The 17,913-nt window shown below is 44.4% G+C and overlaps 1 protein-coding gene across 4 annotated transcripts in view; it reads right to left on the bottom strand.

Annotated features, from left to right (window-relative positions):
* The window catches only part of TNRC6C (trinucleotide repeat containing adaptor 6C), a 129,195-nt gene extending 115,955 nt beyond the window's left edge, over positions 1-13,240 (bottom strand). For all 4 annotated transcript variants that reach the window (XM_068530447.1, XM_068530448.1, XM_068530449.1 and 1 more), the window contains exon 1: positions 13,165-13,240. The gene's annotated coding sequence lies outside the window, so the exon portion shown is untranslated. The remainder of the gene's footprint in view (positions 1-13,164) is intronic.
* Between the last annotated feature and the right edge of the window lie 4,673 nt (positions 13,241-17,913).

Raw genomic sequence — 17,913 nt, 5'->3', positions numbered from 1 at the left:
TGCCATAGTGAAATTGTTCTCTTACTTTCATTTTCAAATTGTTTGCTAGTATACAGAAGTACAAATGATTTTCGTACAATGATCTTGTATTCTGTGACCTTGCTGAACTTGTTTACTAGTTCTAGTAGCTGTGTGTGTGTGTATGTGTGTGTGTGTGTGTGTAAGAATTCCTTAGGGTTTTCTACATACAGAATCATGCCAAAGTTTGACTTCTTCCTTTCCAATAAATGCCTTTTTTTTTTTTTTTTCAACCTGATTGCTCAGGCTAGAGTCTCCAGTACAATGTTGAATAGAAGTGAGGAGAATGGACATTCTTGTCTTGTTCCCAATTTTAGGGAGAAGGCATTTAGTTGCTCACCCTCAAATATGAGTTAACTCCTTGTGTTTTGTATGTTTTTCCTATACACCCTTTATCAAGTTGAAGAAGTTCTCTTTACCTAATTTGCTGAGAGGTTTTTTTGTTTTTTAAAATCATGCATGGGAGCTGAATTTTGTCAAATGCTTTTTCAGCATCTATTGCGATGACCATGTGGTTTTGTCTTTGATTTTATCAATATGGTGTATGACATTAAGTGATTTTAGGATGTTAACCCAAACTTGCAGTCCTAGGATAAATCTCATTTGGTCATAATCCTTTTTATATGTTGCTGGACTTGGCTTCCTAATATTAGACTAAAGATTTTTGTGTTTACATTGATGAGAGATAATGGGCTGTAGTTTTATTTTTTTATGATGTCTTTGGCTTTGTTATCATGGCAATACTGGCCTCAGAATCAGCTGGGAAGTGTTTCTTCCTCCTGTATTTTCTGGAAATGTTTGTGAAGGCTTTGTATTAGTTCTTTTTATGTCTGACAGAATTTATCAGTGAAGCCAAGATGACCTGGGCTCTTCTTTGTGCCAAATTGTTAATTACTAATTCAGTTTCTTTACTTGTTAGATGTCCATTCAGACTTTTCATTCTTCTTGAGTCAGTTTTGGTAATTTATCTATTTCTAGAATTTTGTCCATTTCATCTATGGTGTCTAATTTGTCTGCACAAAGTTATTCAGAGTATCTACTTAATTTCTGTAAGATCAGTTCTCAAGTCCCCTCTTCATTCTTGATTTTGGTACTTTGTATCTTCTCTCTTTTTCTTGGTCAATCTAGCTACAGGTTTCTCAATTTAGTTGATATTTTCAATTAACCAGGTTTTGGTTTTACTGATCTTTTCTACTGTTTTATATTTCTATTTCATTGACTTCACTCTAATCTTTATTGCCTTCTTTTTGCTCGCTATGGGTTTAGTTTGTTCTCCAGTTCCTGGAATCATAAGGTAGAAGCTTAAATTGTTGCTTTGAGATCTTTCTCTTTTTCTAATATAGACATTTATTTTTATTTTTATTTTTATTTATTTATTTATTTTTTATTTTTATTTTTTTAAAAATTTATTTGTTTTTATCTTTGGCTGTGTTGGGTCTTCATCGCTGTGCGCGGGCTTTCTCTAGTTGCGGCAAGCGGGGGCTACTCTTCATTGCGGTGCACAGGCTTCTCATTCGTAGCTTCTCTTGTTGTGGAGAACGGGCTCTAGGCAGGCATGCGGGCTCAGTAGTTGTGGCTCACGGGCTCAGTAGTTGTGGCGCACGGGCTTAGTTGCTCCGCGGCACGTGGGATCTTCCCGGATCAGAGACTGAACCCGTGTCCCCTGCATTGGCAGGCGGATTCTTAACCACTGCGTCACCAGGGAAGCCCTAATATAGACATTTAAAGCTATAAATTTCCCTCTAAGTACAGCTTAGCTGCATCACATGAATTTTGATATGTTGTGTTTTCTTTTTAAAATTCAGTTCAAAGTATTTTCTGACTTTCCCTTGTGATCTCTTCTTTGACTCATGGACTACTTGGAAATCACTTGTTTAATGTCCTATGTACTGTACATGGAAAGAAAGAGAGGCCCAAGGAGGACTCCAAAGCTTTGAGCCTGAAGCAACTAGAATGATGTAAGCGGTCTCGAGTAAGACAGGGAGGAGTACAGGCAGAGTGGATGCGGGGGCAAGAGGAGGAGTCAGGTCCTGACCCTGTGGGGTGGAAATGCTCACTCAACAGTCAAGTGGAGATGTGGAGAAGGCAACTAGCTATGCAAATACTGAGTCTTGGGAGCAGCCCAGGCTGGCAAAACAAAACGTAGGAGTCTTCAGAGTATGTATGGTATTTAAAGTCACAGGACTGAATAAGGTCACCAAAGGCGTAAGTGTAGACAGAAAAGAGAAAGTTTACACAGTGAACTTAGAGATGGTTTCAGGAAGGAGACTGGTGTTCTGTTAGGTATGTTAGGACATTTAGAATTTGATCTGGCAAGGACAGAAGCCAATTCAAGCACTCTATAAAGCCATGGGTGTGAAACAAATGTCATCACACGATAACATGTCAAACCTGCGACTAATTGTGGCATTAATGATAACAAGATAATGATATCAAGAGACCCAGGTCTCCAGATAAACAGACATTTTACAATATAGATTTATTAATGCCAGGCTTACTGCACATATATTTACTAAAATTATAATATCCTTAAATTATCCATGTTACTAAAACAAGATCCTTACCCCCACACACCTGTGTTTTTCTTTACCCATATGCCTCTCTACCATTCTCAGTCATACAATATGTATCTCTTCTGAAAACTGTGACATGAAAGTAAACAAGCAAAACCATTATCCCTCCAATCAGAGAGCCAAAGGAAGAAACAAAAGAGAATATGCTTATTCCAAAGCAGGTATCTTAATCTCTTCACCTTGCTAGGGTTTACAACACTCCATTCCTTCAAACTCTCTGTGTTGAAGAACTGGAAGAAAGACACAATACAGAAGAAAAATGGGTCAAGTGAGGAAATTGCTTTCCAACTGAAATGTGAGATTGAACAGGAAGTAGTAGGAAGTAGTTGAATTAGACAGAAGACAGACAGTTATCATATACTGCTCATATATACCAAATGCAGCTTACTTCTAGCTTATCCCATTAATAACTAAAGCATCCTAGTGTCAAGGTGACACAGATTTCTATAAAAATGCCTTACTTTTTATAATTTGAATCAAAACTAGAACCCCTTTTAAGCAGGCTTAAAATTTTCAGTAATGTTAAATTTCAAACAGTGTTTTAAGAAAAACCTGCTGCTGTGGCAGAAAAAAAAGTAATCCATAAGATTTCAGGAGATCTATGTTTGTCTCACAGACACGCTCCTGCCTCAGCTGCATTCTAGATGCCAGAGTTAGAAATCAGGGAGAAAAAAGAATTCACTATCAGGTTTTTCCAAGAGAAATAACGTTTCTTATAAACACATCAAAGTTAGTTTTCTTTCAATGTACTTTTAGAGCCCCAAATGATACTATTGATATTGGGGCTACGAACCCATTAGACACAGGTAATTTATGTTAACATTTGATAAATTTTTAAAATTGAAAGAAGCCAAATGCCACACATCAAATTTGGGGCCCCAAGCCATGCTGCGCAGCATGCGGGATCTTAGTTCCCCAACCAGGGATGGAACCCGTGCCCCCTGCAGTGGAAGTGAGGAATCCTAACCAATGGACTGCCAGGGAAGTCCTGATCTCTTAGATCTTTAATGTAATAAAAATCACTCTGTCCATCTGAATGAGGGGGAACAACTGAACAGCCAGGAGCACAGTCCCAGCAATCAGGGAGCCCTGACCTCTCTTGAGGTGCGCTGGTTTCCACATCTATTGATGAGAATAAAGTAGGTAATGTGTTAAGTGCCCTGTACTTGGCACACGACAAGCATTCAAAAAACTATAGCTATTATGAAGTTTGCAATCCTTTCTCCAGTAGTGATTTTATATCTTCAGAGCAAATAGGCTTAGCAAAACAACAATACATCGAAATGAAAGAAAGCACACTGTTCATCCCATTACCTCAAGATAAGACTTTACTCCCATCTCTGAAGTGCAAAGTTTCAGGAGAGAAAATATAAAAAAAAAAAAACCCCTAAACACATGAAAAGAGCAAATGAAAAAAGCAGAGGGGGAGGGTTACAGGAAAGACAAATAAAAGGCAAGAAAAACTTTTGAGTAATCCTAAAGGCTGAATTCTGAAATCAATGTCCACTAATTCGAGATTTAGTTGGAAGACCATAAGCTAAAGAGAAAACCCCATTTTCTTAGGCCATGGGATCTACATAATCAAAATTCTGCCATCAAAGGCTAAATAGGCATATGTGTAAACTAATTAACCACATTTAATAACTGTGGTAAAAGAGTACTTCAATTATAGTTAACATAAATTGATTTTAAGAAAAAGAATTTTGACAACATCCTTTTAAAATTCGATCTGATTTCCAGAGTCCCCCTAGAGGAGTATAGAAAAATACATTTAATATATGCTAGCCAGACATTGCAGATTGGCCAGAATGATCCTATTAGTTATAACACTCATTTTTCCAATGGCTAGTATCTAATGATAGTCACCTGATCTGTGAAAGGCAAACCAGGAATTATACCTGAAGTTCAAATGTCCTTAAGAAATGTCACATATTAATTACTTCTTTACAATTTGGTTGGTGGCACTTACTGGCAATGCCCAGAGGCCTGAAAAGAGAACTGCCCATCCCTACAGGTACCCACAGAAAACACGGTGCAAGGCATTCCGCCGAGGGCTGTTAAGATGGACTCACTGCATAACTCTCCTCACACCTGCAGGTGCATCCCGTGCTCCCGTGCCGGGCTGACTAGCTGAAAATATGGTGGGTCACTATCCTAAAAAGACTTAAAAAAAAAAAAAAAAAAAAGAAAAAAAAGCAGAGGAAAAGTAGTCATTATCAATCTCTTCCCTTCCCCCTATGATCATTTGTGGAAGCAACATCTCTGAAGAAACAGATGACTCAAAATTGAAATTTTTCAACCTTAGTATCCACAAAATACTGTAGATATTACAAAGACAAAAACATTATTATCCCTGCTATCAAGGAACTCAAAACCTAATAGAGAAATGATGATGATAATTAAGGCTTTTTTGTAAAGCACTAATCTGTAAGTGGCTATGCTGGGGCTTAGAGTCCAAAATGAACAGGGAGAATAAATAGTGCTCACCAATTAAATGCAAAACCATAATACGTACAAAGGTACAACAGTGGCTAAAGTTCTTATTCATCACCTGAGTGTGGCAAATAAATAATATTTTTGTCTGTTTTAAAGCTTCCCCACCCCATTCTAGAGGAGTAAAAAAAAAGAAAAAAGTCTATTTTGTTGCTTTAATTTTTTTCTTTGTTAATAAAGAACATATTATCACTTCTAGTAAATTCACCTGTTAAAAAGTTCTAGTAACTTCAACACAGCCACCATGAACACTGGTATACTACTTACATTATAATCTGATCTCATATTTTCTGGAAATACTTAAGATTTGTTTTCTCCCCTTCTTTTGTCAATATTCCATATCCATAAAGTTTACAATATTATCTGGGACTGCTATATAAAGTCTGAGTTAAGATTTTTTTTTTTTACAGGGATGGTACTAAGAAAATTCAATTTCGTTGAGAGTACTCACCATAATTAACAGCAGAACCCTATTATTACATGGCTCATTACATACTGGGATTTATGCTTGTGAGTCAAATCTCCACCCCAGAACCTCAAACAATAAACTCTCCTAAAACTGCTATATTATGTGCCATCTTTCCGCGATCAGCGTTTTAAAAGGACTCACTTATGTATTTAATCAAACAGTTTAACATTAGCTTCTTTATTTACTTAATTTAAAGCCTCTCTGGAACATCCCAGAAAGAGCAGCAAGCACGGTGTGTCTGACCTCTTAGAATTCTTTCTTTCCAACAGCCCACACCAATCATTCGGTATGGTTTTGTCCTGCTGATTTTTCCTAACACCGTTTCAGTGTGTCCCTACCATTATGCTTGTCCAAGCTTGCATCGTCTGACACAGACAACCACGACAGCCATGGTTTTCATGCTTCTGATCTCCCCTCCAACCATCCACTGTACATCAGCTCCACGCAAGTTTCTAATCTACCACTTGGTTCAATGTCATGCCCATCAACAACCATCCAAAGTTCCTAACCAGCCAAAGAATGGAGATTCTACCCATATAGCCCCTTCTAAACCTTACTGCCAACATGAAAACTCCACTTACAGCTAGGTCTCGGTGTTCACTTATTCAATAAAAATACTGAGTTCCAGCTGCTATGGTTAGGTACTTGCCAAAATGTTCCCCAAACATGGCTTGCCCATTCGTCTCCTTGTAGAATATCCCTTCCATCCAGCCAAATGCTATCTATCAATCTTCCAGGGCCCATTTCAAGTGAAGTTCTGCCTGACCACTGTGACCCATGGGTCCCCTCCCTCTTTCGAATGACTGGGCACTCTCTTTTCACATTCCCAAGTCTGTTCCACTGAACTACACTACAAGGTAGTATCGAAGGGAAAACAGTGTTTGGTGGTCACGTTAAGTCTGGGAAAGGCTGACTGGGCTAACGAAGGTAAACGTTTCTTCTGCTGCTGGACTTCTCTAAGCATCCCACGTGCTACCACGCAGCTTCAAGAGGGGAGATGCAGAACACGGCTGCATAATTATATACCAACATGGATTGCTGTGAACTTAAGGAAGCTTCACGACATTTAATTGGTATCTCAGTTTTTTGCTTTGTTTGTTTTCACTTGTTTGGTGCCTGTCTCCCTCACTAAGGACACCTCATGGAGGGCAGGGAGAGGTCAATCTTCACTGTGGCCACTGAACAGAGAAGGTATTAAATTTTTGTAGAGTAAAGGAAGGAATGACATGACCAGGCTTGGGCTTTAGAAAGTGGCTCAGACTCTGGCATCAGAGGACCTAGACACGTTATTAAGGCTCTAACTTCGGGCAAACTATTCAACTTCCATCAGCCTCAGCTTCCCAATCTAGAAAATGAACATAATATACTACCTACCTTACAAGCTGCTGCTGAGGAATGGAAAACATACATAAAGTGCATCGGTGGGACACAGACCAGAGGAAGAGAGACTAATTAAAAACTTATTCAAATAATCCAAGCTATTTATCCATGTGTGAGGGCTTTGAAGTGGACTGTCTGAGTGTAAATTCTGGCTTCACTTCCTACAAGCTGTAGGATCTTTTATTTCCTTCTCTGTCCTCCCTTGCCTCCTTTGTAAAATAGAATTAAAGCAACCATTTTCTGGGAGCGTTGTGAGGATTAAGTAAGATAGTAACACTCACGTCCTTGGCACACTATCACATAGTAAATGCTCAAATGTTAGCTGTACCTATTTGAAGATTATTTTTAAACTGAGATCTGGCGACCTGAGAGGATGCTTCGTAACCCCCCAACATGCACACACAATTCTCCACTGTCCTCAGTGACTCAAATGTACTTGCTTTCACACAGCCAACACCTGCTTCCCTCACCTACCCCCAAAACCTCATTTAAAACATCAGCCTCGGGGCTTCCCTGGTGGCGCAGTGGTTGAGAATCTGCCTGCCAATGCAGGGGACGCGGGTTCGAGCCCTGGTCTGGGAAGATCCCACATGCCGCGGAGCAACTGGGCCCGTGTGCCACAATTGCTGAGCCTGCCGTCTGGAGCCTGTGCTCCGCAACAAGAGAGGCTGCGATAGTGAGAGGCCCGCGCACCGCGATGAAGAGTGGCCCCCGCTTGCCACAACTAGAGAAAGCCCTCGCACAGACGTGAAGACCCAACACAGCCATAAATAAATAAAAATAAATAATAAATTGCCATATCTTTAAAAAAACAAACAAACAAAAAACATCAGCCTCCTGAAGAATATAAAGCCTATTGCTGTAAATTCCCTTCCTACACACTTTCCCCTCCCCCTGTGCATTTCATACATAGTGTGAGAAAACATAATGCAATCAAAGGAGTAATTCTACCCCACCCCCCCAATTCCTGATGTTAACATCTTTTCACAGCCCCAATGGTTGGGAAGGTGACAAGTTTTGCCTCTGCTGCCATTTCCCAGCTTCAGACCTTAACTTTAATTCCTGGTTGCTATAAATCATTCATTTATTAAAAGAAAAATTAAAAACAAATTATCTTTGGTAATAAAAAATAAACAATGCCTTTGCCAGACTCAACCCAAGCAACTGATTTTAGTTGTGAGAAATCTTATCCTTAATAAGCTAGACTATACACATAAAATGAATCTGGCAAAACACATACGCCCAATAACCACCTCGGCACTAACCACGTTTGGCACTAGCCAGCCTGTGTGTTAGTAAAAGACTCAGCCACAGACAGGGGTTATCTCGCTGCTGAGAATAATTTGACTTGATATTGTGATATTGTAGGTTTGCACTTCAGGCCTTCAGAGGAAGGGCATTACGAAATAGAACAGTGTAATAATTTCTAAAACATTCTAAAGAAGGAAAACAGAGAAGGTCTTTAGATTGAAGAAAACAAGCTGTTCAGGTGTTTGTATTCTAGAGGATCATAGGGGATCATCTGGATTTATACGAGTAGATGGGTGTTCACAGAAAATGCTGTAACCTTATAACAAAGATGAGCTGACATGTCTGCACACTCTTCCATTTTCATATTTTTGTACAAAAATTTTTTTAAAATTTTGTGTCAAAAAAGGTTTATGAAAAAAAAAAAGGTCTATGAGGAAGTAGAGTGGGATCCAAGCCACGTGGGACCTATGCAGCCCACAGGCTCTCTTCTCTGGAGGACAAACTCCACAGGACTCTCTCCTTTGGGCCCTGTACACAGGGCCCAGTGGCCAGGTGATGTGTCTTCAGGCAGGTCGTTCCCCAACAGGATAGAAGTATTGCAACAAAGAGGCAAACAAGGAGAGGGAGACCCTGAGGCAGACAACCCGCTGCTCCTCATTTCCCACAGCAAATATTGAAATCCACTGGCCTAGAAGAGACATATTTCAGAAGCTGTATTCTTGCCTACCCTTAACCATTACTACATCTTAGAAAACCAAAGTCCCAATGCGGAGCTGGAACTCAGAGAGCCACGCAGAATATTAAGAGTTCAAAATAGCAGTGAACGCTGCTTTCCCAAGGCCATTCCTTCTGTTGTGGTTTGCAGCCATGGAGGGCTCAGGAGGGTGCGAACAACTATCTGTGCTACAGCAGGGATGTTTTATGGCTGGATGCCCAGATTGTCTAGCTCTGCACACAGCTCTATAGTCTTTGAGGGCTACAGAGGAAGAATGCATTCTTAACAAACAGCTCTCCATCCCTGCAATAGCTTCTTCATTCTCTGAAAGCATGTGTGGCCAAGAATTCATTTTTAGTAAAACTCCAAAAATAGCACAAAGGGTATGAATTTTCACCATGTTTTTAACACGCAAATCCTTGTCACATTCCAGTTGGAGAATTGAAAAATAACTATTTTACTTTTCCTTAAATAAGTTACAGTTCAAATACATAATTTGCACAAGAGAAAAGTTACAGGATTATTTTAATCAAGTTATTCAAACAAGTTCACTGGGCAAGGATTACACATTTTTTGGTTTCAATGTCACACATACATTCTCTACGTAAGCTTTCATAGTTATTTCTGACAACAAGGAACCTTTATATTTTTAAGTAATTATATTCCTGAAGAGTTGTGTATAAGCTGAATGTTTATGATTGAAAACATCTTAAAGCTTATTGTATATTATTGTGCAAAGTAAAGAATGTTCTCCTCATGAATGCACAATTATTTAAAAGCTAATTTGATCTACTCAGTACTCTGTAATGACCTATATGGGAAAAGAATCTAAGAGTGGAGATACATATATATATATATATATATATATAGATAGATAGATATATACACACACATATATATACGTATATATAACTGATTCACTTTGCTGTGCAGCAGAAACTAACACAACATTGTAAATCAAGTATACTCCAATAAAAATTTTAAAAATAATAAAAGCTAATTTGTAAAAATGTAGATAGTCATGATCAGACTGGCTTAAAGAAAGAAAATCTGTAAAATGTCCTAAAAAAAAAAAAAAAAAAAAGCCAGTTCTCACTTGATACTCTGCTCCCTCTACTTAAATCTATGACATCTTCAAGCAAAATTAAGACGTTAACTGTCTTAATTAAGCAAATAAAATTCAGTCACCTTCACCGTGAAGCCAGTTATCATACAAAATAGACCACGACACCAATACTCTTTGAAAAGATTGCCTTACAGCTCATCTAATAAATAAATAAATAAATAAAACATCAGAAGAGCCCCTGAAATAAAGCTTGAATAAAAGGTAAAAACCCACCTGATTGTCTCAAAATCAGGAGTAAGAAGCCAAAACAGTTTTAATCACAGAAAAAGAAAAGCAAAACAAACAAAAACAAAGTTACCTGGTTCTTCCCCACTTACAACCTTCCAGGCACTGCCTCCTCAGGGCTCCAACTCCTGCTCCCTCAGCCTACCCTCGTTCCAAGGCTTTCTATAAATCTGTCCCTTGTCATATTCCCTTGTCATCTCTCCATTTCTCATGCTTCCCACACAGGCTTCAGTTGCTCTGGCTAAGTAATCTTTGCTTGCTCCATCCCCAAATCTTAACTAACTCATATGCTATTCTGATATGCGGAACAGCCTCAGACTTCACAGCCAATCTATTTTCTTTCTTACAAAACCTTCTCAGATATCACCTTTACACAATAAACCCTGACTGAGAGGTCCATATCATGGAAAACATAAGCATGCAATCTCATGGATCTAATTCCTACTGGGGAAGGCCAAAAATACCCCCCATAAAATAGTCTTTAAAATGGCTCTAAGCCTTAAAATGTTAAGTTGTTAAAGAAGTTACACATGTCAGACATTCTATATGCTCAAATCAAATAACAGAGAAATAGACTAACTTTCACTAGTACTCCCTCTTTTTTTAAGTTTAAAATTAGCATCACTTTCTTGAGTCAAGCAATAGTAAGTTTACATTCAGGACCTTATCACCCCCACTTGGAGTTTGGGAAGTAATGCAAATAACCCATTCTCAGCCAGTACTGTAGGAATTTTATCTTCCATTTCTTTCCAACTGAAAGCTCTCTTCACTAAGGAAAAAGGCTGCTGCCTTTCCAGCCCTGACCTCCTCCTCCTCCAGCTTGGTTTTGGAAGTGAGCCAGATGACAGCATTTGGAAAAGCACAAATTTATCTCAGTAAAGCCGGCTGTTTAGCAAAAAGGTGGTGGTGGTGAGAAATACTGCAATTTAAAGTTTCCTATATTCCCCCCATGGTTTAGTTATATTTTAATCATTGAGAGTCAAGTGAAACAATTTGCTCCACTTTCCCTCAGAATCAGCACTCTAAGGCAACTATTTGTTCCCAAATTCCTGAGCCAACTAAGTATAAACACAAACCTGTTACAAAATAATCTTTGTCAAAGTGTTAAAACATATGCCACTTGAAAAAGAACAACAACCAACATTGTAAGGAGGAAAACCTCTAAAGTCAACTTTTACGTGTACCCCAGGTTACTACTAAAATATTTAAATGCCAGAATCCAAAATAAAGTAGTTAGGATTAAGTTTTATGACAGCCTCAGTGTCAACTTTAATTTCATACCTTAACAGTAAATCAGAGGTACCAGACAATAAGGTCTTTGATTTGGACAAGAAGTATGAAAGACTTAGAACACAGTAACAACTATTCAGACGATTATCATCTGTGAACACCAATAATAAAATTAATTCGGATAATACAACTGGGCTAGTCTTTTTGAAAACCTCATTTTGCATCATTTCCCCCAACAAAGCATCCTAGGAGTGCCACACTGAAAGGTGTTCAAAGACCTTCACCACCTTCCGTGGTTCTGGAATAATGTAAATTTCTTCAAGGTGCCCTCTGCCAACCAAGTTCACCTGGCCTGGGGCTAAGTGTTATCCTTTATTCCTTCACGTAGTATTGAAGGAAGTCTGGAATCTATGCGTAGAACTGTCGCACCCCCTACACATTTCAAACTGGCCACCACTGTCTTCGAAGATCACTCAAGCCACATTTCCAGTGCCTCAACTCATCCCCATAGTTACTCAATTCTAAATGTAGGAAATAACTTGCATAAAATAAGCCTCCTGCGGGGTCAAATTACGTTCAGAGACGTAGCAGCCTCTACACAGTGATCATCAAACTGACCACCTACACCGCAGCACATCCACGTGAACACCGGATACAGGAGAAAACCCGAACCTCAGCAACACAATGGATTAAACCAGCCAGACGCCTCCAACTTGCAACTCCTTAAAGACGCTTAAGTTGGACATCTACAGAGCACCATTTTGAGTTCAGAATCTGCAGTTCACGCCTAGACATAACCGAGCAGACCACTCAAATGGAGGTTCAATCTGACAGAGGCAAAGGCTCGAGACAGTTGCACTCATTTTGCACAGAATCCCTGAGGCTGTCGAGCGTCTTACACCGCAAGAGGTGCAGCCAGGATCTGCGGCTCCTCCTCCCCCGCCCCGCGACGTGGAGGCAGCAATCCTGCATCTTCCGTGAGATTCCCAAAGCTGCGTGTAACCTGCAAGCGAAAGGTTCTCCACCGAGTTAACGCGCAGGGAACCCCTGTATCCGCATCTGCACATTTAATAGGCACGAATCTATTAATGAATCTCATCCACCAGGCAAAGGTGCAGACGAGGCGTCGCTCGAGCGGGGGTGGCCCCGAGGCGCTCGGGTTCCGCGCTCCAAGAGCGGGGCAACTGCGGGTCGGCTCCCGTCCCCCGTGCGCATCGCCCTGCAGCCTGCAGCGCGGCGAGCAGCCCACCTGATTCCAGACCCGTGGGAGGCCAAGGGGCTCCTCCACGCTCGCCTAGGCACGCCCGCGCCTGCTCTCCCCCAAACAACGGCGCGGGAGGCCCCACACCGAAAACGCTAGGGTTCATGCATGCCATCAGAAATGCAAAGCCCGTGGGTGACTACTCGGGGGAGCCAATTCCACCAACCGCATCGTTTCCAGACACCACACACGCAACCGCCGTGTGGCCGCGCCGACCGTGCCGATCGCGCAGGGCACCGCGAGCCTCTCTCCCCGCGCGCGCCCGCACCCGGCCCCGCGCAGCCGACAGCTCCTCCCGCCGCCCTGCGCCGCTCACCCTTCCCGCCGGGACCCGCGACCCCTCGCGCTCCGGGCCCGGCCGAACAAAGGCGACGCCAACAGCTCCGCCGACTGCGGCGGCTCGGAGGCCCGGCCCGCGCTCACCTGGGATCCGTCCCCGGCGGCGGCGGCGGCTCCTCGGCGGGGCTCCGGCGGCGCGGGCCTGGCGGCGGCGGCAAAAACGACTCGAGCAGCCGCCCCGGGGCCTGCGGGGCGCTCGGGCGGCGGGGGCCCGCTCAGCGCCGGCGCCGCGGGCTCAGGTCCCGGCGCGAGCTGCGGCGGCGGCGGCGCGGGCGGGTGGGCGGCGACGCGTCCCAGCGGGTCCAGGTCCGGCCCCGGCGACGCCGCGACGCGCCCTCCTCCTCGCACCAGCGGGCGGGACGGCAGCTCCGGCGCGGCCCGGGATCCGAGGTGGCGGCGGCTGCGCTCGGCGCTCTGCTTTCGGCCGGCTCCGCTCCCTCCGCCTCCGGCTCGGGCGGGCCCGCTGCGGCGGCGGCAGGAGCGCGGCAGGCGCAGGGACGGCCCTGTCAGGGGCGGTGGGGGCGGCCGGGGCGGCGCTCAGGGCTGCGGGGCGGCAGGGCCGGCGGCGGCGGCTGCGGCTCCCGGGGCCGTCGCGCTGAGGTGCGGAGCTGCCACCGCGGCCATCTTGTTGCTCTAACTGACAAGAACCCCCCCCTCCCCCCGCTCCAGCCAGACGGGGCGCTCGCGCCCCCTTCCCCGCCCCGCCTTGGCCTCCAACAGGAAGTCGTCCCGGCCCCTGGCACGTGACTCCACCGCATCTGCATACCGGAGGGCCAACTGGCCAATCGGCACTCTAAACCCGAGCTCCGCCCCCGCGCGCCCCTCCCCGGCCCATTGGCTACTTCCAGCTAAGCCACGCCCCCTTTCCCCCCTTAATACCCGCCAGCAGTGTCGTTCCCCAGACCGCGCGGGGAGCGCGCCAGGGTGCTAGCGGGTGCGCGCGAGTTCCGAGGGCTCGCGCTCTGCTTGGGGTGCGTGGAAACTCGCGTGGCGTCATTCCTTGTCTTAGGTTGCTGCGAGTCCGCATTAGCGCGCTCAGCCGCGGGGCGAGGACCCGGCTCTGTGCGCCCGCTCGGTTCCCCCAGCCGGCCCCCTGCGGCTCCCGACCCAGGGTTTTGCGCTGTATTTTCACCCGGCGGCGCTGGCCCTCTATGCGGCGGAACCCGGAGCCGGCCCGGGCGCGCGTCCCGCCCGTGCCGTGCACACGCCCTGCACCTCCCCACCGTGCACACACACGTACACGCGCCGGCCCGGGCCAGGGAGCATCCTGCTCGCCGCCCGCCTCTCAGCCTGCCCCTGCGCGCCCTCTGCGAACCAAACAAGCCTCGCTGCGAAACAGCCCCCAGGAGACATCCCTGTCCCCGGAGCGCGAGCATCCCGCCCCCACCGCGCAAACAGCTGTTGGGCCGAACCCAGGCGCTCCGGCTCCCACCGCCCACGGTTCCTTCCCGGCGCTCTGCACCCGGTAGTGGTCCTCCATCCCGCCGCTCCTCTTCCATACACACTAGTCATTAATCGTGGTTAAGGTCAGGAGCGATGTGCAATTTAAAAGTCCCTTTTTAACTTTCGGTTCAAGTCACGAGAAGATATTGAAACCAAGATTTCTCTCCATTTTCGTGAAGCGTGGTGGAAGCAGGCCAGCTTTCCCCTTTGTGCGGTGGAGGCTCGGCGGTGCTACTTGAAAGTTGCTCGTGTTGGAGACCATTCCCTGTCTACGTGTCCCCGTCTTGAAGAGCAGATGACACGTTACTTTCGCAGTGCAATTTTGTTACCGCGAGTGTCTTGCTTTGAAACGTCTGTGGATGAAAGGGACACAACAAATTCCCCTTTCTCGTTTCCTTCCGGGGTCCCATGAGCTCGGCGCCCTCCTTTCTTCTTACTGCCATATTTTAAGCTCTCCGGTAGTCAGAGTCACAAACCACGCTCTAAAATCATCTTCAAATGTCTGTCTGTGCTGGGTATTTCCCCTCCCGAAAACCCTCATCACTTAGAAAACTCTGAAGTCAGCCGGAGCTGACATAGAGGCTTCTGCCTTTTCCACTCAACGTTTTATTTACATTAATTTAGTTCTTGACTTCGGAGAAACCTGCATCCTTTGTATTTCTCAAAGATAAAGGTATCATCACATGCTCCAGGAGGGAGCTCAAAATAATAACATCTTCAAAATATTCAGCGTCCACTAAGTAGACTGCTAAAACAATGAGAAATCCAGATACCTGGGTGGACCCATCATAGCAATAAGCAGAACTTCACTTTTTGGAAAACTGAACCAAAATTACATGATTTAATATTGGTCCTTGATGTTGAATTTGTGACTGTAACCTCTCAACTTTTCTCCATCTTGTTCTTTTTACTGTCCCCCTCGCTCAGCTTAAACCAGGCAAAATAATTGTCCTCTCCTATTATCTTACACTGTAAACACCTGGAGAAAAGGCAGCACTTATATTGACCATAGTTTCTGAACCAAAAATTAGACTCATGGTTTGGCATGTGGGCCTGTAGCAACAGAAAGAATACTTGAAATTAGGGCTGATCCAGAAACATTGAGGTATATGATGGCCATCAGTGTGGAGACTGCAGTGTCACTTATCAGTGGCTATTTGGGCTGAATAAAGTATGAGCAGCCCCCAGGCAAAGTTGTAAAATGGGTCAGTGCATATTTGGGGTCTGTTATCCCTTTATCAGTCCTGCCACTACCACCTCATGACTAAGGTATGGGTTATAATCTATAAAAATGGGCAAACCCCACAGAATTACATGTTAGAGGATTAAATATTAAGTGTAGCTCTTAAGTTAAAAGGTCAAGGGACTTTCCTGGTGGTCCAGTGGCTAAGGCTCTGCACTCCCAATGCAGGGAGCCTGGGTTCAATCCCTGGTCAGGGAACTAGATCCCACATGCTGCAGCTAAGAGTTCGCATGCTGCAACAAAGACCTGGCGCAGACAAACAAATATATATTTTTTAATGTCTAAAAAAAAAAATGTCAAGTAGTTAAGGACAGATGGAGAAGACCTGGCTGGACACATCTGTGAGAATATAGGCGGCAAGCCTGGGATAAGTGTGTGGAAGGTTTGGAGGTGAATTTTGGTTCCATTCAAGGAAGAGTCATGAGAGTTATCCATAGAAACTCTAGCTTGAAATGTAACAAGATGCCACATCTGGTTTAAGCAGAAAGACAGGCTGATCACATCCTCATCTCCATAGATATTGCAGACTAAATGACTGCATTGGGCACAAAGGTTGAATTAGCTCAGTGGTTCCCAAAGTGTGCTTTTTGGACCAGCAACAGTATCAGCATCACCTGGGAGCTTGATAGAAATGCAACTTCTTGGACCCCACTGCCAGATCTGCTGAATCAGAAACTCGGGGGTAGGGGTAGGTATCTGCAGCTTAATAAGCCCTCCAGGTGATTCTTTTTTTTTTTTTTTTTTTTTTTTTTAGTCTTTATTGAATTTGTTACAATATTGCTTCTGTTTTATGTTTTGGTTTTTTGGCCACAAAGCATGTGGGATCTTAGCTCTCTAACCAGGGATCGAACCCGCACCCCCTGCACTGGAAGGCAAAGTCTTAACCATTGGATCGCCAGGGAAGTCCCCCTCCAGGTGATTCTGATGCACGCTATAATTGGAGAATAAAAAATAATAATAAAGGGCACATTTCCTTAGGGTCCTATTTGTATGCAATACTTGCCTGCCCTCCACTCCCAGCTACTTCCAACCACACAGGGCTGCTTTGCTTCCTCCTGAAGCCCCTCCTTACATCCTTCTACCTGTGTTGATTTTGCAAGTAGAATTTGCATCCTAACAGTGGACTCTAAAAGGGAAAAGCTTCAAGACTCAACAAATGATTGCTTTTCAAAGAAAATGTAATGGAGAAGGGCTGCTAATCACCAAGCAGATAGCTACTGACTTGGCCTTAAAAAAATGTGATGAATGGGACTTCCCTGGTGGTCCAGTGGTTAAGACTCTGCACTTCTAATGCAGGGGGAGCGGGTTCAATCCCTCCTAAGGGAACTAAGATGCCACGCGGTGCGGCCAAATAAAGAAAAAAATATGATGAACTTAAAAGGCCTTTCAGGCAGGCAGCGAGGCATGGCGTGTTGATTCTCCAACTCTGTTCATAAGAATCACCATGGTAGCTTGTTTAAAATACAGATTCATGTGGGTCTAAGGTGAGGCCTGTGAAGCTGCATATTTAACCACCCCCCAAGTGGTTCTGGTGCAATCGTCCTCCCACTGCACTGAGGAAAATACTGGAGTAGAGACCAGGATCTTAAGATATGAGCAAGGCTGAATCTCAGCGCCACTGCTCACTGGCTGTGACCTTAGGCAGTTTTCTGGGCCTGACCCTTCTCCTTTGTACTCCTCACTGAGTTAGAGATTCTCACTGAACAATTATTGAACCTGTGTTGTGTGCCAGGCAATGGACTAGGTGCTGGGGATTTAAAGCTGAAAGCCATGGTTGACTTAGGATTACAATACATCCATGGTGCTGAAGGGGGCAGGAGGGGAGACCCAGGTCATTCTGGAGTGCTCAGAAAGACCTCCCAGAGGGCCCTCTGATCTCAGTCTTGAAGGATGCAAGGGGAGCCATGGTTAGAATGCTGCAATGACCAGGAGCTGATGGAAGGGCATTGAAGACAGAGGGAACAGCCAGTGGAAAAGAAATAGAAGAGAGCAGCATAGCACTTTCAGGGGGCTGCAGAGTGTCAGTAGGGTTGGAACGGCGATTGTGTAAGGAGAAGGGGGAGAGGTGAGCAGGGACCAGGTTATAAGGAGCATATCATGTCACATTAAGGACATTTGGACTTTATCCTGAAGGCCATGGAGGGCCC

The sequence above is a fragment of the Eschrichtius robustus genome, chromosome 20 (assembly GCF_028021215.1).
Source record: "Eschrichtius robustus isolate mEscRob2 chromosome 20, mEscRob2.pri, whole genome shotgun sequence".
In the NCBI taxonomy this organism is placed as follows: Eukaryota; Metazoa; Chordata; class Mammalia; order Artiodactyla; family Eschrichtiidae; genus Eschrichtius; species Eschrichtius robustus.
Note: the sequence above shows the minus strand (reverse complement) of the source record. Positions and strands in the feature narration are given on the sequence as shown.